Source organism: Ranitomeya variabilis, chromosome 1 (genome assembly GCF_051348905.1).
Source record: "Ranitomeya variabilis isolate aRanVar5 chromosome 1, aRanVar5.hap1, whole genome shotgun sequence".
NCBI lineage: Eukaryota > Metazoa > Chordata > Amphibia > Anura > Dendrobatidae > Ranitomeya > Ranitomeya variabilis.
Window position 1 is genome coordinate 962,071,438 of NC_135232.1, and position 13,226 is coordinate 962,084,663.

Sequence of the window (13,226 nt, forward strand, 5' to 3'; positions counted from 1 at the left end):
CCTCAGCAGAGAAGAATTACGATGTGGGAGAAAAGGAATTGCTGGCTATTATTGTGGCTTTCAAAGAATGGAGGCATCATCTGCAAGGAGCTGCACAACAGATCATAGTGCTAACTGACCATCGCAATTTAGAGTTCCTTAGATCCGCTAGATGTCTTTCTCCTCGTCAGGCTCATTGGAACTTATTTTTAAATCAATTTAACTTTGTTATCTCGTACCGTCCAGGTTCTCGTAATGGGAAAGCTGATGCTTTATCCCGAATCCATGCTGCGGATTCTGTACCTGAGCCCCGTCCAAGACCATTCTATCTGATGCCAATTTCATCGGAGTTATCCATGATCAGGACTTGTGGAAGGAGTGCAGGGAGGCCTATGACGGTGATGTATTTCTGGCCAACCCCCTGTGGATATTAATCTTGTCTTTAAGGGTGGCATGTGGTTCAGAGATCGACATATCTATGTCCCTGAGGTCGTCCGTCTGCAGATCCTCAAGTTGGTACATGACTCCAAGTTGGCTGGTCACAGGGGGGTACAGAAGACACAAGAGTTCCTGAGCCGATTCTTCTGGTGGCCAACTTGCCTGAAGGATACCAAGGACTATGTTCTCTCTTGCGAGATATGTGCTCGTTACAAGACTCCTCATGTGGCACCTACGGGTTTTCTACAACCATTACCTGTTCCGTCCCGCCCTTGGATGTCTATATCAATGGACATTATTGTGGAGCTGCCTACATCGGGGGGCATGAATACAATCATGGTGGTAGTTGATCGCCTGACTAAAGCTGCTCATTTTGTTCCATGCACCGGCCTCCCCTCAGCTAAAGATACAGTGAACTTGGTTATACAGAATGTCTTCGGTTGCATGGGGTCCCGGATTAGATCATCTCTGACAGTGGAGCACAGTTCACTTCAAGATTCTGGAAGGGGTTTTGCTCTGCACTCAATATTAATGTCTGTCTCTCTTCCGCTTACCATCCCCAGACAAATGGTCCGACTGAGCGGACCAACCAGACGCTGGAACAATATCTAAGATGCTATGTCAGCCATCTCCAGGATGATTGGTTGGAGTTGCTGCCGTTAGCCGAATTTTCATATAACAATTCTCAGAGCGCCTCCACTAAATTTACAATTTTCTTTGCCAATCTGGATTATCATCCGTGTATCTTACCTAGGTCTCCAATTAATTCTCCGGTTCTGGCAGTGGAGAAAAGGCTGACTGCGATGAGGCAAAATCAGGAGGATCTGAAGGAATCCCTCACCACAGCTCAAGAAAGTTATAAGAGATCGGCTGATAGATTCCGTAAACCTGCACCCATGTTCAAGGTAGGAGATTCTGTGTGGTTAGCAACTAAGAATCTGAAGTTAAACGTTCCTTCACAAAAACTTGGACATAAATTCCATTCTGTCGCGTCTGAATTGTTGCGCCCCTTTTTGTTTTGTTTTACCGTTTAGGCGCCACCCCATGTGTTCACATACGGGTAGGAATATCTTAGAGTTAGCTGTTTAAGCATTTATTATCATGTGCACATCTCGTATGTGCAGTTACCCCACTAGCAACCTCCCCTTTTTGGAGTCTGCACTTACAGATGAATAATCTATATATACTCCGTTATTTGCGTCGTATTATGGTGTACAACTACATCGGTACGCCAGGAACTGTCTACCTTATGTGCTCGTATATCCGGTCTTTGAATATGTCACAATATTCAGCTACATATTAGGTGCCTGTATCTGCACAGGGCTTTTGTGCATGCGCAGCTTTCGTTCTTTTCGGCCATTTTGGTACTCCTAGGCAAAATCGCTCTTCACATTCATGGGTATGCTTTGGCACCTGCGCAGTGGCGTCATTAGCGGACATATTGGTACTCTCGCTACAGCACCCTCAGCGTCGTCATTTCCGTTTCCGGGACGCTGAGAATAGGTGCCCGATCTCCATGTCGTTTCTTTCTCCAGCTGCTGGGAGTTTGTATTAACAAGGTACATAATATTTCTCTGTATACATACTAGTCAGCCGTCGTCATAGGTATCTGCTCCTGATGAAGCCACGCTAGGTGGCGACAAGCGTTGGGCCTTCAGCCCCCTGGACCTCTGGTTATGGTGACACCATGGTGGTAATGGTCATGTTCTTATAGCAGGTTTCTTTTTCCATCATTAGTGGTGTGGTCTTTATTTTAGTCCACCACTTTTTTGCACAGGTTCGGTCAGCCCTAAATCTCTTTGTATTAGTTCACATTATTGCATTAAGGGCTGTCTAATATAGGATGTGTTAGCATTTAGTCCCACTGTGACTAGTTTTTCATGCATGAATAGGTATATCTTTTCATATTGTAGTGCTGGTTTAATCTTACTATTTCATCATATATTTCCATCCAATGGTGTTCATATTTTCTATCTTGTGGGCTTGATTTCAGTCCACTATATCATGCACAGGTTTGGTCAGCCCTTAATTCTCCATAGTAGTCCATATTATTGTATTTAGGGCTGTTTAATACAGGATGTGTTAGCACTTAATCTGATTGTGACTATTCTTTCATGCATGATATAGGTGCATTTTTTCACATTGCAGTGATGGTTCAATCGTCTTATTTTTCATCTATTCTCATCCTATAGTGTTTACACTGTCTAACTTGCCCTTATTGTGTGGGTTAACAGTTAGGCCGGAGACACACTGGTGCGAGATACGGCCGAGTCTCGCTGGTTAAAAGCAAGCTGTGGCACCTGCACACCGGAGCGGAGCGTGCAGCTGCATAGCAATACATGGAGCTGCACGCTCCGCTCCGGAGTGCCGGTGCCACAGCTTGCTTTTAACCACCGAGACTCGGCCGTATCTCGCACCAGTGTGTCTCCGGCCTTATACACATTTCTGTTTGGTCATCATGCAGCGAGCTGTGCCATGCTTTAAATCATTTTAAGATCTCTCTTTTTGGGATAGACATATTAATGTATTAATTACACTGTACCACTATTTACTCTATATAGTGTGTGTATTATATATGTATCTCATCTCTACCAACCATGTCCAGGGGGGTGTTTCATGTTATGGAACCCATGATATAGTTGTATTAAGGTTTTAAGTTATCTTAAATTGTGTGGTGTTTTTGTTTTTTGGTTGACAAATAAACATTTTGTAATTCAATCAGTGGTGGTCCCTATTGTGTAGCTTGATGCTTTTCTCTTTCTTTGGTTGCAATTTGTCCTTATCAAGCTTGGGTTGACCCCCTGTTTTATGTTATTTGATGCGGATGGTGCCCTCCACCTTTGTATGTGTATAGCCTGACTAAAGCTGCTCATTTTGTTCCGTGCACCGGCCTCCCCTCAGCTAAAGATACAGTGAACTTGGTTATACAGAATGTCTTCGGTTGCATGGGGTCCCGGATTAGATCATCTCTGACAGTGGAGCACAGTTCACTTCAAGATTCTGGAAGGGGTTTTGCTCTGCACTCAATATTAATGTCTGTCTCTCTTCCGCTTACCATCCCCAGACAAATGGTCCGACTGAGCGGACCAACCAGACGCTGGAACAATATCTAAGATGCTATGTCAGCCATCTCCAGGATGATTGGTTGGAGTTGCTGCCGTTAGCCGAATTTTCATATAACAATTCTCAGAGCGCCTCCACTAAATTTACAATTTTCTTTGCCAATCTGGATTATCATCCGTGTATCTTACCTAGGTCTCCAATTAATTCTCCGGTTCTGGCAGTGGAGAAAAGGCTGACTGCGATGAGGCAAAATCTGGAGGATCTGAAGGAATCCCTCACCACAGCTCAAGAAAGTTATAAGAGATCGGCTGATAGATTCCGTAAACCTGCACCCATGTTCAAGGTAGGAGATTCTGTGTGGTTAGCAACTAAGAATCTGAAGTTAAACGTTCCTTCCCAAAAACTTGGACAGAAATTCATTGGCCCTTTCAAGATCAACAGTATTGTGAGCTCTGTGGCCTGCCGGCTGAAGCTGCCTAGGACTATGAAGGTACACCCAGTTTTTCATGTAGCTTTACTAAAGCCTGTATCTCCTAATACCTTCCAGGGACGTGTTGTGCCACCTCCGCAGCCTGTGGTGATTGATGGGCAAGAACAATTTGTGGTGGAGGAAATTATTGATTCCAGGATTCGCAGGAATCGGCTCCAATATCTGATAAGATGGCAGGGATATCCCCCTGAGGAAGACTCTTGGGAACCTGTGGAAAACATGAATGCCCAACAGAAGATTTCTCATTTTCATCAGAGATTCCCTGAGAAACCAGGTCCAGGATCGTCCTGAGGCCGCTACTAAGGAGGGAGTAATGTCAGGACTCTGAACATTTTTATTACCTTTTGTGCATTACTGCCCTTTTCCAAGATGGTGTCTTTGGTCTCATGTGCACTGTGTCTTCCTGCTATAAAACTCCACCCCAGCCTTCAGTCTGTGCTAGAGTATTCTGCCTTGCATCCAGCTCCTGACCTCTGATTACTCCCTGGCTATATACCTGCTCCTGTGAATCTGTGTGGGGATCCTGCTACTCTGCTCTGAGTTCCTGCTGCATATAGCAGTTTCCAGTAATCCTCCTTCATCTGCTGCTCATGTTTACTTCCATCTGCATTTGCTGGACATGTAAACTGTTGCTGCTCTGCAAAAACCTGAGACTATTAACAAGGCCTCCCTGGTTGAGCTAAGATATGATTTGAACTGCCTTATAAGCTTATCTATCTGTGTTTGGACTAAGACAAGGATTTATTCATGTCAAGTATCCTCAAGAATAACTGGGCTGCATAGACTTTCTGCTTGATTGCATTTTCCTCTGAAGTTTCCTATAGACTGCTAAGCTGCGTTTAATATTTACACCAAGTGTTGTGGACTTGAGTTTCTCTCTGCACCTGTTTGAATCACCGTGTGATAATACAAACTTTACCACTCATAAAACTGTGTCCTGTAGTTTTCTTTTTCCACGCAAAGAGTCTCCTGAGTTATCCCCTATAGTTATTACAGGGACACTGGTAACAGAAGACTTTTTTGTGGCTTCCGGATCAGGCCTCCATAACACAGTAGATGCTACAAACTATTGTAAAGTTAAGTCCCCTACTGTATAACACTAGAAACACAAGAATTGTTGTGGCCTCTGGATCAGACCTCTTTAACACACTAGATGCTGAACACTATTTTAAAGGCAGGTCCCCTACTGTATGACACTACGAACAGAATAATTTTTTGTCGCCTCTTTATCAGGCCTCTCCAACACACTAGATGCTACAAACTATTTTAAAGTCTGGTCCCCTAATGTATGACACTAGGAGCAGAAGAATTTTTGTGGCCTCTGGATCAGGCCTCAATAACACATTAGATGCTACACACTATTTTAAAGTCATGTCCCCTACTGTATGACATTTTGGGTGGCCTCTGGATCAGGCCTCTACAGCTTAATTTCAACCCAACAAAATCACAAAGTGTGATACGGCAGGCTGTCTAACGTATTGCAACTGAAAAATTATATATTTTTTAATGTGCCTCAGGTCTTCACAGTTTCATATCACCACAGCACTAAATGACAAGGTGGGATACAGCAGAATGTTTCACATTTAGCTAGTGAAAAAATATTTAATATTAATATTTAATATTTAAAATGCTATACTCGTGCATGGAGCACAATAGAAGCAGTGCACAACACACTTATAGGACATGTGCCCTGCTAGCTTTGTCTGTGGACCTCAGTAATGGCCCAAACAAATTTCTGGAAAGTAAATTTAACAGCCACACTGGACACTAGCTAGCTACACTATCTGACTGATATATACTGCTCAAAAAAATAAAGGGAACACTTAAACAATCAAATCAAATTGTTCACTTAGGAATAGTGTTGAGCGATACCGTCCGATACTTGAAAGTATCGGTATCGGATAGTATCGGCCGACACCCGAAAAGTATCGGATATCGCCGATACTGATACCCGATACCAATACAAGTCAATGGGACACCAAGTATCGGAAGGTATCCTGATGGTTCCCAGGGTCTGAAGGAGAGGAAATATGTATTTCATATTAGACATGCTTTGGCACGATAGAGTGCAACCTTTTTTTGTATACTTTCCAAAATGGTGTCACTTGTGGGGGTTTTTAATGTTTAGGCACATCAGGGGCTCTCCAAATGCAACATGGTGTCCAATCTCAATTCCAGTCAATTTTGCATTGAAAAGTCAAATGGCGCTCCTTCCCTTCCGAGCTTTGCCATGCGCCCAAACAGTCGTTTACCCCCACATATCGGGTATCAGCGTACTCAGGACAAATTGCAGAACAACTTTTGGGGTCCAATTTCTTCTCTTACCCTCGGGAAAATAAAAAATTTGGGGTTAAAAATCATTTTTGTGAAAAAAATTTTTTTTTATTTTTACGGCTCTGCATTATAAACTTCTGTGAAGCACTTGTTGGGTCAAAGTGCTCACCACACATCTAGATAAGTTCCTTAAGGGGTCTACTTTCTAAAATGGTGTCACTTGTGGGGGGTTTCAATATTTAGGCACATCAGGGGCTCTCCAAACAACATGGCGCCCCATCTCAATTCCAGTCAATTTTGCAATAAAAAGTCAAACGGCACTCCTTCCCTTCCGAGCTCTGCCATGCGCCCAAACAGTGGTTTACCCCTACATATTGGGTATCAGCATACTCAGGACAAATTGTACAACAACTTTTGTGGTCCATTTTCTCCTGTTACCCTTGGTAAAATAAAACAAATTGGAGCTGAAATAAATTTTGTGTGAAAAAAAGTTAAATGTTCATTTTTATTTAAACATTCCAAAAATTCCTGTGAAACACCTGAAAGGTTAATAAACTTCTTGAATGTGGTTTTGAGCACCTTGAGGGGTGCAGTTTTTAGAATGGTGTCACACTTGGGTATTTTCTGTCATATAGACCCCTCAAAATGACTTCAAATGAGATGTGGTCCCTAAAAAAAATGATGTTGTAAAAATGAGAAATTGCTGGTCAAATTTTAACCCTTATCACTCCCTAACAAAAAAACATTTGGTTCCAAAATTGTGCTGATGTAAAGTAGACATATGGGAAATATTACTTATTAAGTATTTTGTGTGACATATCTCTGTGATTTAAGGTCATAAAAATTCAAAATTGGAAAATTGCGAAATTTTCAAAATTTTCGCAAAATTTCCATTTTTTTCACAAATAAAAGCAAGATGTATTGAAGAAATTTTACAACTATCATGAAGTACAATATGTCACGAAAAAACAGTGTCAGAATCGCCAAGATCCGTTGAAGCGTTCCAGAGTTATAACCTCATAAAGGGACAGTGGTCAGAATTGTAAAAATTAGCCCGGTCATTAACGTGCAAACCACCCTCGGGGCTTAAGAGGTTAACTACTTATAAGGCGTGGGCATATCGCGATTCCACTCGCGCCTATTGCGGGCACATGTCAGCTGACATATCGCGGCTTTGAGGTGGGCTCACTGCCGGAGCCCACCTCAAAGCGGGGGATACTACCAGCTGACATACTATTCCATTAGTTGGCAGTAAGGGGTTAAGAAACAACAGTTTATAGTCTACATTATGACGTCTGAGATACTGCATACATGTGCATCCATGTTAGTAGCAAAAGCAATTGTTCAAAAGTGTTTTGCAGACGACTTTCTTTAATAACACTGTGTTACAAAGGTTTTGTCCCTCGTCCAATTTTGAATGTTCCTGATAGATTTTTTTCATGCTGATTTCAGAAATGACTTCAGATTTTTTCTATCATGTAAGGTTTTTGAGAAAGATAAGAAACATTATAATATTCTGTTATAATTCTAAAAACACGGATTATAAAAGAAAGTCGTCTGCAAAACACTTTTGAACAATTGCCCTGTCCTCCTTCCCCCACCTCAGCCCTCACACTACCCCATCCTCTCACATTCACCCCCCAGTGCCCTGTCCCCCTCCCCCACCTCAGCCCTCACAATACCCCCATCCTCTCACATTTACCCCCAATGCCCTGTTGTCCCCCACCTCAGCCCTCACAATACCCCCATCCTCTCACATGCAGCCTTCAGTGCCCTGTCATCCCTCACCCACCTAAACTTTCACAATAGCCCCAACCTCTCACATTCACCCCCCAGTGTCATGTTTCCCCTCCCTCACCTCAGCCCTAACAATGTCCCATCCTCTCATATTTACCCCCCAGTGCCCTGTCACCCATCACCCACCCAACTCTCACAATACCCCATCCTCTCACATTCACCCCCCAGTGCCCTGTCGCCCTTCACCCTCCTCAACCCTCACAATATCCCATCCTCTCATATTCAGCCCTCAGTGCCCTGTCGCCCCCCACCTCAGCCCTCACAATACCCCATCCTATCATCTCACATTTACCTCCAGTGCCCTGTCGCCCCCCACCTCAAAAAACATCCGCCAACTCCTGGACAGTCTGTGGTGCAACGTGACATTGGTGGATGGTGTGAGACATGATGTTCCAGATGTGTTCAATCTGATTCAGGTCTGGGGAATGGGTGGGCCAGTCCATACCTTCAATGCCTTCATCTTGAAGGAACTGCTGACACACTCCAGGCACATGAGGTCTGGCATTGTCCTGCACTAGGAGGAACCCAGGGCCAGCCGCACCAGCAAATGGTCTCACGAGAGGTCTGAGGATCTCAGCTCGGTACCTAATGGCAGTCAGGCTACCTCTGGCAAGCACATGGAGAGCTGTGCGGCCCTCCAAAGAAATGCCACCCCACACCATTACTGACCCAATGCCAAACTGGTCATGCTGAAGGATGTTGCAGGCAGCAGATCATTCTCCACGGCAACTCCAGACTTTGTTTCATCTGTCATATGTGCTCAGTGTGAACCTGCTTTTATCTATGAAGAGCACAGGGCACCAGTGGCAAATTTGCCAATCCTGATGTTCTGTGGCAAATGCCAAGTGTCCTGCACAGTGTTGGGCTGTGAGCACAACCCCCATCTGCGGACATCGGGCACTCGGACCATCCTCATGGAGTTGGTTTCTAACCATTTGGGCAGACACATGCACATTTGTGGCCTGCTGGAGGTCATTTTGCAGGGCTCTGGCAATGCTCCTCCTGTTCCTCCTTGCACAAAGGCTAAGGTAGTGGTCCTGCTGCTGGGTTGTTGCCTTCCTATGGCCCCCTCCTCATCTACTGGTGTACTGGCCTGTCTCCTGGTAGCGCCTCCAGCCTCTGGAAACTACGCTGACAGACACAGCAAACCTTCTTGCCACAGCTCCCATTAATGTGCCATCCTAGATGAGCTGCACTACCTGAGCCACTTGTGTGTGTTGTAGAGTCCATCTCATGCTACAACGAGTGTTAAAGCACAACCAACATTCAAAAGTGACCAAAACGTCAGCCAGAAAGCATTGGTACTGAGATGTGGTCTGTGGTCTCCACCTGCAGAAACACTCCTTTATTGAGTGGGTTTTGATAATTGCCAATAATTTCCATCTGTTGTCTATTCCATTTGCACAACAGCATGTGAAATTGATTGTCAAACAGTGTTGCTTCCTAAGTAGTGTTGAGCATTCCGATACCGCAAGTATCGGGTATCGGCCGATATTTGCTGTATCGGAATTCCGATACCGAGATCCAATAATTTTGTGATATCGGGAATCGGTATCGGGATCGATATTAATGTGTAAAATAAAGAATAAAAAAAAAAAATATTGATATACTCACCTCTCCGATGCAGCCTGGACCTTACCGATGTAACCGCCAGCCTCTGTTCATAAGAATGAGCGCTTGAAAGTCCTTAGATGACGTCGCGGCCTGTGATTGGTCGCGGAGCGGTCACGTGACCGCAACATGACCAATCACAAGCCGTGACGTCATCTAAGGTCTTTCAAGCACTTGAAAGTCCTTAGATGACGTCGCGGCCTGTGATTGGTCGCGTTGCGGTCACGTGACCGCTCCATCTGGTTTTTAATTACATCTAGTCACACTTGGTTCCGGCCAACCCATATGTAGGCTTTGCTGAGAGAGGTGTCCATATCCACCCAAGCATACAGACATTAGCCTTCGGTAAGTGTTCACATTTGGACAGGGAGGTCAGGTACCTCTCAGTTTAATGAGACCACCATGACGATGGTTGATGGGCTCACACTATTTGATTAAATTAAATTCTGTGCAAAGCGTCTCTTAAATATTTTTCTAATGTTCAAAAGCCATTTTGCTATTCAAATTTCATGTATTTCATATTAGACATGCTTTGGCACGATAGAGTGCAACCTTTTTTTGTATACTATATATGGAGGTAGCTGCTCCTGGTATGCACTTATTCACACTAGTTTGGATGTGCCAGTCGTTTTTCTGTCATTTTGGAAAGTAGACCCCCTAAGGAACTTATCTTGATGTGTTTTGAGAGCCGTGAAAATAAAAATTCTGTTTTTTTCACAAAAATGATTTTTTAGCCCCCAGTTTTGTATTTTCAGAAGGCTAACAGGTAAATTGGACCACAAAAGTTGTTGTCCTATTTGTCCAGAGTATGCTGATGCCCCATATGTGGGGGGGAACCACCGTTTGGACGCATGGCAGAGCTCGGAAGGGAAGGAGTGCCATTTGGAATGCAGACTTAGATGAATTGGTCATGTTGCATTTGTAGAACCCCTGATGTACCCAAACAGTAGAAACCCCCATAATTGACCCCATATTGGATACTAGACCTCCCAAGGAACTTATCTAGATGTGTTGTGAGAACTTTGAACCCCCAAGTGTTTCACTAAAGTTTATAACGCAGAGCCGTGAAAAAAAAAATTTCCACAAAAATTATTTTTTAGCCCCCAATTTTGTATTTTCCCAAGGGTAACAGTTGAAATTTGACCCCAAAAGTTGTTGTCCAATTTGTCCTGAGTACGCTGATACCCCATATGTGGGGGGGAACCACCGTTTGGGCGCATGACAGAACACGGAAGGGAAGGAGTGCCATTTAGCATGCAGACTTAGATGGATTGGTCTGAAGTTGTCACGTTGCATTTGCAGAGCCCCTGCTGTACCCAAACAGTAAAAACCCCCACAAGTAACCCTATATTGGAAACTAGACCTCCCAAGGAACTTATCTAGATGTGTTCTGAGAACTTTGAACCCCCAAGTGTTTCACTACAGTTTATAACGCAGAGCCATGAAAATAAAAAAAAAAAATTTTCCACAAAAATTATTTTTTAGTTTTGTATTTTCCCAAAGGTAACAGGAGAAATTGGACCCCAAAAGTTGTTGTCCAATTTGTCCTGAGGACGCTGATACCCCATATGTTGGGGTAAATCCCTGTTTGGGCACACGGGAGAGCTCGGAAGGGAAGGAGCACTGTTTTACTTTTTCAACGCAGAATTGGCTGGAATTGAGATCGGATGCCATGTCGCGTTTGGAGAGCCCCTGATGTGCCTAAACAGTGGAAACTCCCCAATTCTACCTGAAACCCTAATCCAAACGCCCCTAACCTTAATCCCAATGGTAACCCTAACCACTCACCTAACCCTGACACACCCCTAACTCTAATCCCAACCCTAATCCCAACCGTAAATGTAATCCAAACCCTAACCCTATCTTTAGCTCCAACCCTAACCCTAACTTTAGCACCAACCCTAAACCTAACTTTAGCCCCAACCCTAGCCCCAACCCTAACCCTAACCCTAACCCTAGCCCTAACCCTAGCCCTAACCCTAGCCCTAACCCTAGCCCTAACCCTAACCCTAGCCCTAGCCCTAACCCTAGCTCTAACCCTAGCTCTAACCCTAGCTCTAACCCTAGCCCTAACCCTAACCCTAACGGGAAAATGGAAATAAATACATTTTTTAAATTTTATTATTTTTCCCTAACTAAGGGGGTGATGAAGGGGGGGTTGATTTACTTTTATAGCGTTTTTTATTGCAGATTTTTATGATTGGCAGCTGTCACGCACTAAAAGACCTATACATTTTTCATATTTTAGTCCACAGAGGCATGTGAGGTCTTGTTTTTTGCGGGACGAGTTGACATTTTTATTGGTAACATTTTCTGGCATGTGACATTTTTTGATTGCTTTTTATTCCGATTCTAGTGAGGCAGAATGACCAAAAACCAGCTATTCATGAATTTATTTTGGGGGGGCGTTTATACCGTTCCACGTTTGGTAAAATTGATAAAGCAGTTTTATTCTTTGGGTCAGTACGATTACAGCGATACCTCATTTATATAATTTTTTAATGTTTTGGCGCTTTTATACGATAAAAACTATTTTCAAGAAAAATAATTATTTTGGCATAGCTTTATTCTGAGGACTATAACTTTTTTGTTTTTTCGCTGATGATGTTGTATGGCGGCTCGTTTTTTGCGGGACAAGATGACATTTTCAGCGATCTGACTTACAGTGCTGCAGGCTTGGTAAGCCACCTCCCTGCAGGATTCGGATGCAGCCCCGTGGCCATTTTGGATCCGGGCCTGCTGCAGGGAGGAGGAGGTAAGAGACCTCAGAGCAATGCGATCACATCGCGTTGCTCCGAGGGTCTCAGAGAAGCACGCAGGTAGCCTCCTCCCAGCGCGAAGCTTCCCTATATCTCCGGAAAGCTGCAATCATGTTTGATCGCAGTGTGCCGGGGGTTAATGTGCCGGGGGTGGTCCGTGACCACTCCTGGCACATAGTGCCGGATGTCAGCTGCGATAGTCAGCTGACACCCGGCCGCGATCGGCCACGCTCCCTCCCGAGAGCGCGGCCGATCGCATATGACATACTATCCCATCACTGGGAATTAAGTCCCAGGTCACCTTGATGGGATAGTGTCATGTCGGACGCTATTCACACTAGGGCGTCCGACAGACAGTGGTAATTCCACATTCGTCCACTATACGCTCAGTGGCGCCGGCTAGACTTTATCCAGGTTGTCCAGGGTTAATCTAGCTGGTAATCGGGTTGGAGGCTGGGTCACGCCCATGGCCTTTAAATAGTCATTCTGGACTTTAGGCGTCGCCGATTATAGCTTGTGTCTTGTGCCTGGTGATCTTGGTCTGCAGTGGTGGTCTAGGAGAAGAAATATCGTATCTGGTGGTGTATTATCCTTTGTCATATTTCTCCTTCCTATATTTGTATTTGTTTTGCCCTGTGCACTTTATAGTGTTTTCCTGTGTGTCTGCGGCGTGGTGCGTTTTTAGTTTTCCCTGTCTGTGCTTTCAGTAGGGGTTGGTGTGTGGTCTTATCACTGGGTGGTGGGTGGAGGTTTCAGCATAGGACTGAAACAGGAGTCAGGGTCAGGCCTGGCGACCCAGACAAGCACACCATCAG